This window comes from Zea mays, chromosome 8 (assembly GCF_902167145.1).
Source record: "Zea mays cultivar B73 chromosome 8, Zm-B73-REFERENCE-NAM-5.0, whole genome shotgun sequence".
Taxonomy (NCBI): domain Eukaryota; kingdom Viridiplantae; phylum Streptophyta; class Magnoliopsida; order Poales; family Poaceae; genus Zea; species Zea mays.
In genome coordinates this window covers 138,968,997-138,986,816 of record NC_050103.1, presented here as the reverse complement: position 1 = coordinate 138,986,816, position 17,820 = coordinate 138,968,997, and positions in this window count along the sequence as shown.

Sequence of the window (17,820 nt, the reverse complement as noted above, 5' to 3'; positions counted from 1 at the left end):
TTCTCATGTGCTTTTCCTAAGTAAAGGATCTCCGACAGGGGGAGTATGTCTTCTTTCATACAAATGGGGAGAATGTTCTCTCAAAGGGGGATAACACTCTTTTAGGGGGAGTAATCTTTTTAGAGGGAAAGTCTCTTAATTGCTTCCTATATTCTTATCATGTCTTCATTTTCAGTGTTTGATTCCAAAGGCAGAAAATTTTATGGGCCAAAGTAATCAAATACCAAAAACCACCAAATTTTAATTTTTTGATCCTATTAAGTGGCTATCTTGTTGGTTTCGATCATAAATAGGAAGCATGTGGATTATGGAGTTAGGGGGAGGCTTAAGTCCATAATCTCACATTATGGGGACATTCATGCATCCTAGCAAGTAGATTGCATATTTTCATCAAAGTATTTGTCATATTTGCTTGCTTTGGTTGTGTTATCATCAATCACCAAAAAGGGGGGACATTATAAGGAAAATGGACCCCCTGTCCATTTGACTAAATGATTTTGGTGTTTGATGATCAACATAACATGTGGACTAATGTGTTTGCTAGCGTTTGTGTTTGTAGTTCACTGGATGCAAAAGTGACTTGGACTGAGGCACTAAGGAAGCAACACATCAAAGAAGATATTATAAGAGCCATAGAAGACATTACAAAGTCATATTCAATACACTTTATACATGCTAAGAGTTCAACACATCAAGAAGTAGAAGTGGGATGCAAAGCCACAAAACAAAAGTGAAGTTGACAAAGTTGAGAGAAAGGGCTGACTAAATTAGAAGTGTTTCACGACATCAAATCTACTCAAATTGATATGGCTTAAACACTGAAATGTAGATAATTTTACAAGCTTTCAAAAAAGTCTAAGATCATCAAAATCGGAGTTTGGAGCTAAAAGTTATGTCCACAATACAAAGTTAGAAGTGCTGAAAAAACTACAGCAGTGAAAGTCGCCTAGAGGGGGGTGAATAGGCGGAAACTGAAATTTACAAACTTTAAGCACAACTACAAGCCGGGGTTAGCGTTAGAAATAAAGTCGAGTCCAAAAGAGAGGGGAAAACAAATCAACCAAAGAAATAGAGCGGATGACACAGTGATTTGTTTTACCGAGGTTCGGTTCTTGCAAACCTACTCCCCGTTGAGGTGGTCACAAAGACTGGGTCTCTTTCAACCCTTTCCCTCTCTCAAACGGTCACTTAGACCGAGTGAGCTTTTCTCCTCAATCAAATGGGTCACTTAGACCCCACAAGGACCACCACACAATTGGTGTCTCTTGCTTTGATTACAAATGTATTGAGAACAAGAATGGGAAGAAGAAAAGCGATCCAAGCGACAAGAACTCAAATGAACACGAAAATATCTCTCTCACTAGTCACTAAGTGTTTGGAGTGATGTTGGACTTGGGAGAGGATTTGATCTCTTGTTTGTGTCTTGGAGTGAAGTCTAGAGCTCTTGTATTGAATGCAATGGCTGAAAACTTGGATGATTGTGAATGGAGGAGGTTGGGGTTGTATTTATAGCCCCCAACCACTTCCTAGCCGTTGCTCCTTTTCTGTAGACCGCAGACGGTCCGCGCCCCTGGTCCGGACGGTCCGCCCCTGCACATCAACGACTACTGTCACACCCGGTTTTGGAAGGTAAACCGAATGCGAACCATGTACGTGCCAGGATCAGAAATTCACGTACACGGCGATTACATAAATGACTCATCATAGCACAATGCTTCGAATAACAATAAAGATAAGTAATAATATGAAAGACTAGAGTGATTTACATAATATAACCAAAGTACACAGAACAGAAACGTAGCCAACGTAAATAAACCCACCACAGGCAGCTGACTGGGGGAGGTCACTAGCCTAATCCTCGAACTCGTCGAAGTCCTGGAACTCCTGGAGATTCGCCTCGACGCCTTCTTCTTTACCTGAGCATAGATTGCACCAAAGGCAACCTGGTGTTTTGTGAAAGCAAGGGTGAGTACACATCAACGTACTTAGCAAATGTCCCGTTTGGCTGTAGTGGACTAGCTTTATTTGGGGTTAAGGTCAAGCAGTTGCTTTTAGTTGGTCAGGTTATTATTATTAATTGAGAGCCAGGTTTTAACATTAACCCAAGTTATTAACCCAAAGTACCCTTTCCAAACGGAAAGAATACCACTTACCATTACCATAGTTATAACCATCATCATCATCATCTATAAACCAACCATCTCTGATCAAGTACCTCTAATCAAAGAGGATCCCAAGGCCGCTCATAACCGTGAGCACGACTGATATATCAGTTTCTAACCCTCTGCAGAGGTCGCACACTTTACCCATGAGCCATGATTCCCGTTTTGCTCGGGGATCATGACTCCCCATTGATCACTTCCTAGGTGGTCCGGCAGGGTATCACTATGTAGCCTTTACAAAGATTCCCTAGAGGTCATAGTCGCTCGTTAGGTTTCTCCAGTTTGACAAACACAGTACCTCTCCCCGCAGGAGGGTGACTAACAAAAGCAAAACGAAAGAACCTCGGCACTCAGCCTCGGCAGAGCAAGCACTGTGTCTGGACCCCATTGACGGCACGACGGCGAAGCAACTACACCTCTAGTTCCTCTAATTAATTAGCTAAGGGCATCCTATTTCACCCTCATGGTTGCACTGTTATCCCGGGTGGTCTCTCAACGAACAGGTCCTTACGGAGAGGTACTCAAGAAAATTGCCTGAGTCCCCTAAAGTATCAAAAGAACATAATCTGGATAACATCATCGTATCATAAATATTCACATCATGTTCATTGATTAAGTTAAAGCAATAGCATGAAGCTAACCATAATAACCCAAAAGGTAATCAAGGACAAGGTAAATAGAAAGCTAGTCAACCCTTAGGTTTTAATTAAGTAATGCAGGACAGTGACTTAAAAGTGAATGGGACATAATAGGTCAGAGGACACTTGCCTTCACCAAACAGATGCTCAGGATCTTCAGTCTCATAGAACTCAGAGAACTTGATCACTTGGTCGCCAACGCTTGATCATCGATTCCTCGAAGCTCGGAAACAGATCGCAATCTATTCGCGACGCACATCGAATACAAACAGGCACAAACAAACAAACAAACATATATATGCATAAGAATATTACACAATTCAAATAAAAAACATAATAAAATATGCAAAATGAAATAGAGTGTGTTACTACGGTCATGCGAGGAAAAAGAAACACGACAGGCGGAGCAACGATCAAGAAGTTATCGCGTCTACACTAAACGAGTATTAATCATAACATTTAGTTTGGCATGATTATATTAATCGATATTTATTTAAAATGAAACTAGAGCTATCGCACAATTTTAATTAGCTGACCACACTAACAATTCTTAGTTAAATAAGTAATTTAAATAACATCAGCGACTCTAAGCGAGACGAATTAGCGGAGCGAGACGAAACACGTAACGCGTGAAACAGCACGACCGCATGCGACCTAGCGTGCGCACCACGCGCAGCAAGTGCAGACAACGTGACGACGGCGAACCCAATACGACAGCGTGCAAACAACGCGCGGGCACACACGACATAGCACGCTGACGATACACGAAACAGCGCGCGCGACGAGTGCGAACGACGCGCCAACCAGCACGCCGCCACGTGTGGAGCAGCACGCGCGACAGACGAGGAAAACTAAATATGTGACGCGTTTATACTAAACAAATATTAAATAATTACAAAGCAGTTAAGTTAATACTGGTCATATTAATGTTTATTATAAAAGCGCAGTCGAACACTACATATTTAATCTAATTGAAATATTAGTCTAATGAATATTAGTCGAGAGAATCTTAAATTAATTATCTAACATATATGACCTGACAAATTAGCGTTACTAACATGAGTGTCTATAAACGAAAACAATTTATTATCACGCGCAGACACCGCACGACCCCCACGAACGGTGCGCGACAACGTGTGCGAACGGCACACGCGACATTCGCGAACAACACATGGCGACGCTCGCGAAGCAACACTGCGACACGCGAAACAACACGCACGACAATGCGCGACACGCGTGAGTCAACGCGAGTATGCGCGCGAACAGCACGATGACGCGCAAACGATGTCGCGTGCGAACAACAAACAAATAATCAATGAAAAGTATTTTAGTTGGTATTAATCACGTTAATTAACATTTATTTATAAAAGCGTGAGTTAAAACTATAAAACAGTTTTAATTAGAATGTCATTTTAATAAGTATGGAATGAATAGCTAATTAGATAATATAGACTTGTGACGTGATAAGGTAACATTACTAATACGAAATCGATGCTGTCACGAAGTTGACACGACTAAAACGAGTTGTAACGGGTTTACGACGCAAGTTACATATATTGGATGACTAACCTTTAGCGGCTAAACACGTCGCGACATACGAATACTACTCAACTACGTCGTTTCTTTAAATTAAATAGGTGTTAAATATAACCTTCAAGTCAGCATCAACACGTTACCAGGTATCTACAAATGCATAATTAAAATTATAAACTAGATTCAATTGAACTATTGTTTTAATAACTGAAAACTAAACAATTAATCAAGTGTTTAACATGAACGATATGGTGAAGAGATTTTGTTAAAGCGCGCAAATAACGATTTACCGAGCTACGACGAAGCGGGCGAGTAGTACGCATTACACGGACGAACAACACACGCGAAACACGATCAAAACTAAATAGTCGCCGTATTTATATTAAACAAATATTAGAGCAAAACATTTGAGTTATTATTAATTACGTGGACATGGATTTATAAAGCGTAAGTTAACTACTATAAATTATTTTAATTAAAAGGTCTAATTAACTAATGTTAGTTAACAAAAGTATAATTAATTATTTAAAACGCTGACATGGTGAAACAAGGCTACTAACGGGTAGATGATGCTCACCTCGCAATGACGGCCAGACGAGCTCGCGGCGAGGCATGAGAACGCGCGAGGCTGCTGCTGCGTCGGGGCCGTGCAAAATTCGAGTGGGGGCTTCGTAGGCCGCGTCGGGGGCACACACGCAGGCTCTGCTAGACGCGAGCGCGAGAGCCATGCCAAACACGAGCACCGCCGTGCTGGGGCCTGGCCGCGCAGGGCTGGCCACCATGGCCGACAGCGACACCTTACGTCCACCATGGCCAGTGAGCGGAGGCCTCGGTGAGCCAGGGCCTTGGCAAAGCAGGCACGCGACGACAAGATGCAGGGGCGGCTCCGAGCAGGCGAACATGGCGAGGCTCGGCGGGGCTCCTCCACATGACGATGAGCGCTGCGCAGCTGCCTGCACACGGTGAAGACAGACGGAGCGACGCCTGCGGACTGCGCGATGGCGGTGCTGCGACATGGGCGCCACTAGCATGCATGGCGACGGGAGGAATGAACTAGGGGAGGGAAGAGGATGCGCAGGCGCCTGGATTTCTCATCAGCATGGGCACTGGCAGTTTTAGCGATGGGGAGGCGGCATGAGCACGGCAAGACGAGAAAGAAATGGTTTGGGAAGATGAACAGGGCTCTAGCGGCGGCTGAGCAACCTGCCCACGCATGCGGTGACATGCACGACGTGCTGCTGGGGCGAGGCAGCGTGGGGGCATGGGCTGGGGGCACTGGACCGAGCGGCCTAGCGTGCGGTGGGCACGGCTGCTGCATGCGCGCGTGGGAGAGCAAGAGCACGCGGGGGTGGGCCATCCATGTGCGAGAAAATTGGAGATTCCAACCACCATCGCATGCAGGAACACATGCAAGGAAAGAAAAGAAAATCCTCCATGCCACACACGTGAGATAAGAAAAATAGATTTAGGGATTTCTTTTTTTGGAGTTGAGACCAAAGTAAATTAATTAGAGATTAAGGCGCCTAAAGACACAAATAATATGTTTGGAGTTTATAAAAAATATTTTTAGGTATCTCAAATAAATAAATTTTGATTTTCGGAAAAGGGAAAATACTCGGAAAAATTGTGAAAATCTGCTTATTCCTTCTACGTTGTATATAAACATGACTCAGACACCTGTTTCACTTATACAATGGCATGAATGCAACAATAAAATCACCTCTAGGGCTCACGCTAATATAGCAAAATAACACTCCATTATTTAGGAGAAAGAGAAGAAAAGTAAGGAAAAGAGAGGGTAACACCTGAATTTGGTGAATATTAGAAAAGAAATTTTATACCCCAAATTCAGGGTGTTACAGATCTAACCACCTTAACAGGAATCTCGCCCCCGAGATTCAAGAAGAAGCTAGCAAGAAAACAAGGTTGGTTCTTAGGTTTGAGAGCACCTAGAGGGGGGGTGAATAGGTGATCCTGTGAAACTTAAACTTAATGCCACAAAACTTGGTTAAGCGTTAGCACACTAATTGCCAAGTGGCAAGAAAGGAGTTTCAACAAAACACAATAACCAAAAAGATATCAATCACAAAGATGGCACGGTGGTTATCCCGTGGTTCGGCCAAGACCAACGCTTGCCTACTCCACGTTGTGGCATCCAACGGACGAGGGTTGCAATCAACCCCTTTCAAGCGGTCCAAAGACCCACTTGAATACCACGGTGTTTTGCTTTGCTTTTCTTAATCCCGTTTGCGAGGAATCTCCACAACTTGGAGCCTCTCGCCCTTACACTTGAAGTTCACAAAGAATCACGGAGCAAGGAAGGGATTAGCAACTCACACAAGACACTAAGATCACAGCAAATACGCACACACAAGACCCAGACTTAAGCTCAAATGACTATCACACTAGAATGGAGCTCAAATCACTAGAATGTCGAACAAGTGCGCAAGAATGATGTGTGAGTGATCAACAATGCTCAAAGGATGCTTTGTCTCTTCCTCCATGCGCCTAGGGGTCCCTTTTATAGCCCCAAGGCAGCTAGGAGCCGTTGAGAGCATTCTAGGAAGGCTGATCTTGCCTTCTACCGACTGGCGCACCGGACAGTCCGGTGCACACCGGACACTGTCCGGTGCCCGATTTCCTTCCAGAAGTGGCGCAGTCGACCGTTGGTAGCCTGAGAGCCGTTGGCACACCGGACATGTCCGGTGCACACCGGACAGTCCGATGCCCCCTCCTAGCCGTTGGCTCGGCCACGTGTCCCGCGCAGATCGCGCGGCCGACCGTTGGCCCGGCCGACCGTTGGCTCACCGGACAGTGCGGTGCACACCGGACAGTCCGGTGAATTATAGCCGTACGTCGCCGATGAATACCCGAGAGCGGCCAGTTCGCTCGAGCCAGCCTGGCGCACCAGACACTGTCCGGTGCACCACCGGACAGTCCGGTGCTCCCAGACTGAGCAGAGTCTTGGCTGCTCGAGCCAAGACATTTCCAATTGGGTTTTTCCTGTTTCCAGCACTTAGACACAATACATTAGTCCATAAAACAATGTACTAAGTCTGAGAAACATACCTTTATCCTTGATTCGTACTTTGTCCACCATTTTACACTTAGGCACTTGTGTTGGACACTAAATCACCAAAATACTTAGAAATGGCCCAAGGGCACATTTCCCTTTCAATCTCCCCCTTTTTGGTGATTTATGCCAACACAACATAAAGCAAGTAGAACAAGTACAAAATCAATTCAAATAAGAACTCAAAATTGTTTTGATTCAATTTTGACATATATGGATCATCCTTTGCCACCACTTGGTTTGTTTTTGCAAATCAAACTCAAATTTCTATCTCTAAGTCAAACATACTTGTTAAAACATCAAAGAGAGTCATTACAAGAGAAATTGATTCAAGATTTCAAAAACTCCCCCTTTTTCCCATAATCAACATTTCTCCCCACAAGAAGCCAACTTTTGACGAGGGAGACAATAAAAGAGTTTTGACAAACCAAAAGCTCTATTCTACTATTTTCAAAAGCTATATTCTACTATTTTCAAAATCTCTCAAGTGGTAGTTGATCCATTTATCGCTTTGGCCTTTATTTTCTCCCCCTTTGGCATCAAGCACCAAAACGGGATCAATCTTGGCCCTTTAACCCCATTGCCTCACCAAAATCTTCAACTAAGAGCAAATAGGCAATAAGAGTATAAAGATGAACTTGGAGAAGTTACTCTTTTCATCGGAGTGCAGTGGAAGTCTTGCATGGTCCAAGTCCACCTTTTCCCTTTCAATCCTCCTTTGAGGCTAAAACAAACTCAAGCACATGGTTAGTCTCAAAAGGGTCAAGTTGTAACACACCTCCCCCTAAATATGTGCATCACTTGCACAAGGACTTGTGAGATCCGGGGAGTGCTTGTACAACTTGAGCACCACAATAAGCAACAAAATGCAGAATGAACATGATCAAAGGCATAAACACATGTATGCTACAATTCAATCCAAGTTCCGCGAATCTATGACATTTAGCTCACTACGCAGCCTGCAAAAGGTCTTCTCATCTAGAGGCTTGGTAAAGATATCGGCTAGCTGGTTCTCGGTGCTAACATGAAACACTTCGATATCCCCCTTTTGCTGGTGGTCTCTCAAAAAGTGATGCCGGATGTCTATGTGCTTTGTGCGGTTGTGCTCAACAGGATTTTCCGCCATGCGGATAGCACTCTCATTATCACATAGGAGTGGGACTTTGCTCAGATTGTAGCCAAAGTCCCTGAGGGTTTGCCTCATCCAAAGTAGTTGCGCGCAACACTGTCCTGCGGCAACATACTCGGCCTCAGCGGTGGATAGGGCAACGGAAGTTTGTTTCTTAGAATTCCATGACACCAGGGACCTTCCTAAGAATTGGCATGTCCCCGATGTACTCTTCCTATCGACCTTACATCCAGCATAGTCAGAATCTGAATATCCAATCAGGTCAAAGGTAGACCCCTTTCGATACCAGATCCCGAAGCAAGGCGTAGCCACTAAATATCTAAGAATTCGCTTCACCGCCACTAAGTGACATTCCTTAGGATCGGATTGAAATCTAGCACACATGCATATGCTAAGCATAATATCCGGTCTACTAGCACATAAATAAAGTAAAGACCCTATCATGGACCGGTATGCCTTTTGATCAACGGACTTACCTCATTTGTTGAGGTCGGTGTGTCCATCGGTCCCCATCGGAGTCTTTGCGGGCTTGGCGTCCTTCATCCCAAACCGCTTTAGCAAGTCTTGCGTGTACTTCGTTTGGGAGATGAAGATGCCGTCCTTGAGTTGCTTCACTTGGAACCCAAGGAAGTAGTTCAACTCGCCCATCATCGACATCTCGAATTTTCTGCGTCATCACCCTGCTAAACTCTTCACAAGACTTTTGGTTAGTAGAACCAAATATTATGTCATCGACATAAATTTGGCACACAAACAAATCACCATCGCAAGTCTTAGTGAAAAGAGTTGGATCGGCTTTCCCAACCTTGAAAGCATTATCAATTAAAAAATCTCTAAGGCATTCATACCATGCTCTTGGGGCTTGCTTAAGTCCATAGAGCGCCTTAGAGAGCTTACACACGTGGTCGGGGTACCGTTCATCCTCGAAGCCAGGGGGTTGCTCAACGTACACCTCCTCCTTGATTGGTCCATTGAGGAAGGCGCTCTTCACATCCATTTGGAACAACCTGAAAGAATGGTGAGCGGCATATGCTAGCAAGATACGAATGGACTCTAGCCTAGCCACAGGAGCAAAAGTCTCCTCAAAGTCCAAACCTGCGACTTGGGCATAACCTTTTGCCACAAGTCGAGCCTTGTTTCTTGTCACCACCCCGTGCTCGTCTTGTTTGTTGCGGAACACCCACTTGGTTCCCACAACATTTTGCTTAGGACGAGGCACCAAAGTCCAAACTTCATTCCTTTTGAAGTTGTTGAGCTCCTCTTGCATGGCCAACATCCAGTCCGGATCTAGCAAGGCCTCTTTTACCCTGAAAGGCTCAATAGAAGAGACAAAAGAGTAATGCTCACAAAAATGAACTAATCGAGATCGAGTAGTTACTCCCTTGCTGATATCACCCAGAATTTGGTCGACGGGATGATCCCTTTGAATCGTCGCTCGAACTTGGGTTGGAGGTGCCGGTTGCGCTTCTTCCTCCATCACATGATTATCTTGTGCTCCCCCTTGATCACACGCCTCCTTTTGATGAACTTGTTCATCATCTTGAGTTGGGGGATGCACCATCGTTGAGGAAGACGGCTGATCTTGCTCCTTTTGTTCCAGTGGCCTCACATCTCCAATCGCCATGGTGCGCATTGCGGCCGTTGGAACGTCTTCTTCATCTATATCATCAAGATCAACAACTTGCTCTCTTGGAGAGCCATTAGTCTCATCAAATACAACGTCACTAGAGACTTCAATCAAACCCGATGATTTCTTGAAGACCCTATACGTCTTTGTATTTGAGTCATAACCTAACAAAAACCCTTCTACGGCTTCGGGAGCAAATTTGGAATTCCTACCCTTCTTCACTAGAATGTAGCATTTACTCCCAAAAACTCGAAAATACAAAACATTTGGTTTGTTACCGGTTAGTAGCTCATACGATGTCTTCTTGAGGAGGCGATGAAGGTAGACCCTGTTGATGGTGTGGCAAGCCGTGTTCACAGCTTTCGACCAAAAGCACTCGGGGGTCATGAACTCTCCAAGCATAGTCCTCGCCATATCGATGAGTGTCCTGTTCTTCCTCTCTACCACACCATTTTGCTGAGGTGTGTAGGGAGCGGAGAACTCGTGCTTGATCCCCTCCTCCTCAAGGAACTCCTCCACTTGAAGATTCTTGATTTCGGACCCGTTGTCGCTCCTTATCTTCTTCACCTTGAGCTCAAACTCATTTTGAGCTCTCCTTAGGAAGCGCTTGAGGGTCCCTTGGGTTTCAGACTTATCCTGCAAAAAGAATACCCAAGTGAAGCGAGAAAAGTCATCAACAATAGTTAGTCCATACTTACTTCCTCCTATGCTCAGATAGGCGACGGGTCCGAAGAGGTCCATATGTAGCAGCTCCAGGGGTCTTGATGTGGTCATCACATTCTTGCTGTGATGCGCTCCTCCCACTTGTTTACCTGCTTGACAAGCTGCACAAGGTCTATCTTTTTCGAATTGCACGTTAGTCAAACCTATCACGTGTTCTCCCTTTAGAAGCTTGTGAAGGTTCTTCATCCCCACATGTGCTAAGCGGCGATGCCACAGCCAGCCCATGCTAGTTTTAGCAATTAAGCATGCATCTAGACCGGCCTCCTCTTTTGCAAAATCAACTAAATAAAGTTTGTCGTCTAATACACCCTTAAAAGCTAATGAACCATCACTTCTTCTAAAGACAGACACATCTATATTTGTAAATAGACAATTATATCCCATATTACATAATTGACTAACAGATAGTAAATTATATCCAAGAGACTCAACTAAAAACACATTAGAGATAGAGTGCTCATTTGATATTGCAATCTTGCCTAAACCTTTCACCTTGCCTTGGTTCCCATCACTGAATATGATTGAATCTTGGGAATCCTTATTCTTGACGTAGGAGGTGAACATCTTCTTCTCCCCCGTCATATGGTTTGTGCATCCGCTGTCGATAATCCAGCTTGAACCCCCGGATGCATAAACCTGCAAGGCAAATTTAGGCTTGGGTCTTAGGTACCCAACTCTTGTTGGGTCCTACAAGGTTAGTCACAATTGTCTTAGGGACCCAAATGCAAGTTTTATCACCCTTGCATTTTGCCCCTAATTTCCTAGCAATTATCTTCCTATCCTTTCTACAAATAGCAAATGAAGCATTTAAAGCATGATAAATTGTAGAAGGTCCATTCATAACTTTCCTAGGAACATGAACAATATTCTTTCTAGGCACATGATGAATATTTTTCTTAGGCATATCGCTACCATGCATATAGGAAGAACTAGAAGCAAACATAGCATAAGAATCATAGGCATGTGAATCAAAAGCATTACAACTCCTATGAGACTGTCTCCTATCATTGTACATAAAAGCATGGTTCTTTTTAGTACTACTTGCCATAGGGGCCTTCCCTTTCTCCTTGGCGAAGATGGGAGCCTTATGACTTGTCAAGTTCTTGGCTTCCCTCTTGAAACCAAGCCCATCCTTAATTGAGGGGTGTCTACCAACCGTGTAGGCATCCCTAGCAAATTTTAGTTTGTCAAAATCACTCTTGCTAGTCTTAAGTTGGGCATTAAGACTAGCCACTTCGTCACTTAATTTAACAATAGAAGCTATGTGTTCACTACAAGCATCAATATCAATATCTTTACATCTATTGCAAATAACAACATTTTCTACACAAGTTGTTGATTTACTAGCTTTTTCTAACTTAGCATTTAGATCATCATGAATGCTCCTTAAGCTAGAAATTGTCTCATGGCAAGAAGATAATTCACAAGAAAGCATTTCATTTCTTTTAACTTCTAAAGCATGAGATTTTTGTGCTTCTACAAATTTGTCATGTTCTTCATACAACAAATCCTCTTGTTTTTCTAAAAGCCTATTCTTATCATTCAAGGCATCAATCAATTCATTAATTTTATCTACCTTGGTTCTATCTAGGCCCTTAAATAAACATGAATAATCTATTTCATCCTCATCACTAGATTCGTCCTCACTTGAAGAAGCATAAGTAGAGTTTCGAGTACATACCTTCTTCTCCCTTGCCATAAGGCATGTGTGACGCTCGTTTGGGAAGAGGGATGATTTGTTGAAGGCGGTGGCGGCGAGTCCTTCATTGTCGGAGTCGGACGAGGAGCAATCTGAATCCCACTCCTTTCCAAGATGTGCCTCTCCCTTCGCCTTCTTGTAGTTTTTCTTCTTTTCCCACTTTCCATTCTTCTTTTCCTGGTCACTATCATTGCCGGGACAATTAGCTATAAAATGACCAATCTTACCACATTTGAAGCAGGAGCGCTTCCCCTTCATCTTGTTCTTGTTGGGGTGCTCCTTGCGACCTTTTAGCGCCGTCTTGAATCTCTTGATGATGAGGGCCATCTCTTCATCATTAAGTCCGGCCGCCTCAAATTGTGCCACCTTGCTAGGTAGCATCTCCTTGCCTCTTGTTGCCTTGAGAGCAAGAGGTTGAGGCTCATTGATTGGACCATTCAATGTGTCGTCCACGTATCTTGCTTCCTTGATCATCATTCGCCCGCTCACAAACTTTCCAAGTATCTCCTCGGGCGTCATCTTGGTGTACTAGGATTCTCACGAATATTGTTCACAAGATGAGGATCAAGGACAGTAAAAGACCTTAGCATTAGGCGGACGACGTCGTGGTCCGTCCATCGCGTGCTTCCATAGCTTCTTATCCTGTTGACAAGGGTCTTGAGCCGGTTGTACGTTTGGGTTGGCTCTTCTCCCCTTATCATTGCGAATCTCCCGAGTTCGCCCTCCACCAACTCCATCTTGGTGAGCATTGTGACGTCGTTCCCCTCATGGGAGATCTTGAGAGTGTCCCAAATTTGCTTGGCGTTATCCAAGCCACTCACTTTGTGGTATTCATCCCTGCACAATGAAGCTAGAAGAACAGTAGTAGCTTGTGCATTTTTATGAATTTGCTCATTAATGAACATGGGACTATCCGTACTATCAAAGTGCATTCCACTTTCTACAATCTCCCATATACTAGGATGGAGAGAGAACAAGTGACTACGCATTTTGTGACTCCAAAATCCGTAGTCCTCTCCATCAAAATGAGGAGGTTTACCAAGTGGAATAGATAATAAATGAGCATTTGTACTTTGAGGAATACGAGAGTAATCAAAAGAAAAGTTCGAATTGACTGTTTTCTTTTTCTCGTAGTCATCGTCGTCCTTTTGGGAAGAAGAGGACTCATCGCTGTCGTCGTAGTAGACGATCTCCTTGATGAGTCTTGTCTTCTTCTTCTTCCCATCTTTGCGCTTGTGGCCCGAGCCCGAGTCGGTAGGCTTGTCATCCTTCGGCTCGTCGAAGATAGACTCCTTCTCGTTGTTGTGACCACCATCCCCTTTCCCTTAGGATCCATCTCTTCGGGCGATTAGTCCCTTCTTGAAGAGAACGGCTCCGATACCAATTGAGAGCACCTAGAGGGGGGTGAATAGGTGATCCTGTGAAACTTAAACTTAATGCCACAAAACTTGGTTAAGCGTTAGCACACTAATTGCCAAGTGGCAAGAAAGGAGTTTCAACAAAACACAATAACCAAAAAGATATCAATCACAGAGATGGCACGGTGGTTATCCCGTGGTTCGGCCAAGACCAATGCTTGCCTACTCCACGTTGTGGCGTCCCAACGGACGAGGGTTGCAATCAACCCCTTTCAAGCGGTCCAAAGACCCACTTGAATACCACGGTGTTTTGCTTTGCTTTTCTTAATCCCGTTTGCGAGGAATCTCCACAACTTGGAGCCTCTCGCCCTTACACTTGAAGTTCACAAAGAATCACGGAGCAAGGAAGGGATTAGCAACTCACACAAGACACTAAGATCACAGCAAATACGCACACACAAGACCCAGACTTAAGCTCAAATGACTATCACACTAGAACGGAGCTCAAATCACTAGATTGTCGAACAAGTGCGCAAGAATAATGTGTGAGTGATCAACAATGCTCAAAGGATGCTTTGTCTCTTCCTCCATGCGCCTAGGGGTCCCTTTTATAGCCCCAAGGCAGCTAGGAGCCGTTGAGAGCATTCTAGGAAGGCTGATCTTGCCTTCTGTCGACTGGCGCACCGGACAGTCCGGTGCACACCGGACACTGTCCGGTGCCCGATTTCCTTCCAAAAGTGGCACAGTCGACCGTTGGCAGCCTGAGAGCCGTTGGCACACCGAACATGTCCGGTGCACACCGGACAGTCCGGTGCCCCCTTCTAGCCGTTGGCTCGGCCACATGTCCCGCGCAGATCGCGCGGCCGACCGTTGGCCCGGCCGACCGTTGGCTCACCGGACAGTCCGGTGCACACCGGACAGTCCGGTGAATTATAGCCGTACGTCGCCGATGAATACCCGAGAGTGGCCAGTTCGCTCGAGCCAGCCTGGCGCACCGGACACTGTCCGGTGCACCACCGGACAGTCCGGTGCTCCCAGACTGAGCAGAGTCTTGGCTGCTCGAGCCAAGACATTTCCAATTGGATTTTTCCTGTTTCCAGCACTTAGACACAATACATTAGTCCATAAAACAATGTACTAAGTCTGAGAAACATACCTTTATCCTTGATTCGTACTTTGTCCACCATTTTACACTTAGGCACTTGTGTTGGACACTAAATCACCAAAATACTAAGAAATGGCCCAAGGGCACATTTCCCTTTCAAGGTTGTCCATGACTTCCTTGAGTTGACTTTGACTCGACAAGCTTAACTTGCGGATTGGTTGCTTTGACCTTCAGATGCTTGAGACCAATTGATGCAATTCTTGAGGATCTCTTGGACCTGTGGGTTAGGACCCACACACGCTTTCGTTGTGCCACTCTGATCTTGTTGGTTGATGTTGGTCACATTGTCTTCATTGGGGTTAGCGGCTAACCCCCTTAACAGGAGCGTTGATATGCACTTGGTGAAGATGTTGTCGACTCTGATCTTGACTGATTTGGAGGAGTTGGAGGTTGCCAAATGGACAGGTGCAAGAGGAAGGAATAACGAGAAAAGGTAAGTATAGACAGATTAGAGAGAGCAGGGGGAGAACCCAACTACTTAAATATATGGCACTCACCTAGTGAACTGATGCCATTGCGGACCAAGGGCCGCAACACATCAACACTCATCACAAAGAAGCAAATCAGTCATACCACAAAGACAAACATCACAAGCATTCAGCAACAAACATCTCGTTGATATAAGTTCCTTTTAATTAAATGGTGGTCTTTCCTTACCAAGGGGAAACTACTTTAAGGTCATCAAAAGACAAGGGGAGCGAAAAAACATGTAGGATGGGGGCGTGAGCATAGTAAAGGATGGAGCTAAAGCAATGATTGTAACCGACAAGGGAGAGAATGCAACCAAGGTCAGGATAGGTAAAACACCATTCTCAAATCGAGATGGAAAAGATGATATTTCAAAAGGTAGGCATAAGATAACATCATGGAAAGATCTAGAGATTACAAAGGTAAGGGAGGTGAAAGAAAAAAACACACCAAAAGATAGAGTTAGGACAAGACTTGCAACGCGACAGAGGAAAAAGGGAATGAACAAGAGCGGGATAGGCAAGACATCTCTCTTGAAATGAAATGGGAGAGGAGGCTTTAAAATGCAGGTGCAAGATAAGCATCATGGTAAAGATCAAGGGATGACAAGGGTTAAAGTGATAACAGATAAACACAACCAAGGAGGTATTTTAGACAAAACGTGCGAGGTATCAAAGAATGGGAAGCAATCAATGGTGAAGTAGGTGAGGCATTATCCTCAAACAGCGATGGAAAAGAGCAGGCTTTAAAGGGTAGGTTCAGGATAAGCATGTGGGCAAGGGCATAGGTATCACGAGGGTTTAAAGGTAATAATGGACAAGGATGTAGAAGAGGAGGTAAATGGGTACAAGAACCAAGGATATAAATACCACAGAGGGTGGAGTTAAGACATGACGTGCAAATATAAAAAAAGAGGGTACGTTTAAGGGTCAGATAGGTAAACTGCCACTCTCAATTTGAGGTGGAAGAGCGGAGATTTTTTTGAGTATGAATAAAGATGAGTATCAAGGCAAGATCGATGGATGACAAGGTGATGGTGATAGAAAATCAAAACACAGCAAAGTATGGAATTAACACAACACTTGTAAGACGAAAAGAGGTGAAGAGAAATCAAGGGAGAGGTAGGTAACTCGCAACTCTCAAACTGGGTTGAAAGAAAGGGGAGGATTTAAAGGATAAGTTTAAGGTAAGCATTTAGGTAGAAAACATAAATATCGCAAGGGCCAAAGGCGATAACGAACAAGGGTGTAAGAGAAAAGATAAAGGCATAGAAGAGCAAGTGGTACAAATACAATAACGAATGGAGTTAAGTCTGGGCCTACACGCGGTAAAGAAGAGGATATAGTCAAGGGTGAGATAAGTAAGAGACCACGCTTGAACTAAGGTGGGAGATTGGAGGTTTTAGATAACGAACATAACGTAATCGCTAAGGTAAGATTAAGAGATGAGAAGGGTAAAGGCAATAAGAAACAAAAGCACAACAAGGATGAGGTTACAAACTCGCGAGATACTACAGGTGTGCAAAATAAAATGATCACTCATGGATCATTAGGAAACAAGGGTGGTCAAGGGCGTGTTAACTGAAATATTTCAAACAGATATTGGGACATAAAGGTAAGCATATATAAAAATAAGAGTATGCAAGATTCCAATGGTACGAGCATACCAAGACCAAGAAAGTACAAATTGCCAAAAAGATAGCGACTTATCAATGGAATAGGTAAGGGTCTCAAAAGACAGTAAGATCATGGACATATAAACTGAAATGTTTAAATAGGCAGTAGAGGTACAAGGGTAAGTGCTTTAGATTAAGGGATAAGGGTATTAAAAATGCAAGGATACGAGCATGTCAATAACAAAATGGAATAGAGATGGTCAAATAGTAGCAATTTAATAATGGATGAGGAGAGAGTCCCAAAAGACTAAAGGCTATGGTCAGGGGGCATCTACAAAGATGTCGCAAGCACAAGATGAGATCAGATCTAATAGATTGAGAGAAGTATAGATCATACTAGAATAAAATACTTTTTGGCAAGGGGGCATATAGGAGCACAACATAGAATTAGTCGAGGTGACTAATATTTTGAAGCAAAATCAAGGATGAGATGAAGTAATAATCAATAAGTCCTTAAAACGGCCAATGCTACTCTAGGTCAGCGGTCCTACAGTCAGCACGGCTTTGATACCACTTATGTCACACCCGGTTTTGGAACCGAATGCGAACCATGTACGTGCCAGGATCAGA